Raw genomic sequence first — 309 nt, 5'->3', positions numbered from 1 at the left:
AAGGTCGACATCAAGGTGGGTCGAGGTCACATGCCTTGGGTAGTTCATTAATCCGGTTCTTAAGAGGAGATAAAACTAGCGAAAAGCTTTGAGTAAGACAACACAACTATCTTAGTTAATGACAACCATCACATTCTTCTATTACCCAAGTTTCCAGCTCAGAAGGAGGGTGTTCCTTGCAGGTGTTTGCGATCGAGCACCTGACGGAGGAGGACCTCGAGGCCTTCATGAGCGAGCGGGGCTACAGCCTCTTCGCCCGCCAGGGGGAGGACTGGGTCTTCATCAAGAGGAAGTACTTCGTTGTCAACT

The sequence above is a fragment of the Penaeus monodon genome, chromosome 33 (genome assembly GCF_015228065.2).
Source record: "Penaeus monodon isolate SGIC_2016 chromosome 33, NSTDA_Pmon_1, whole genome shotgun sequence".
NCBI lineage: Eukaryota > Metazoa > Arthropoda > Malacostraca > Decapoda > Penaeidae > Penaeus > Penaeus monodon.
The sequence above is the reverse complement of the archived record's forward strand: the minus strand, read 5'-3'. Positions refer to the sequence as shown.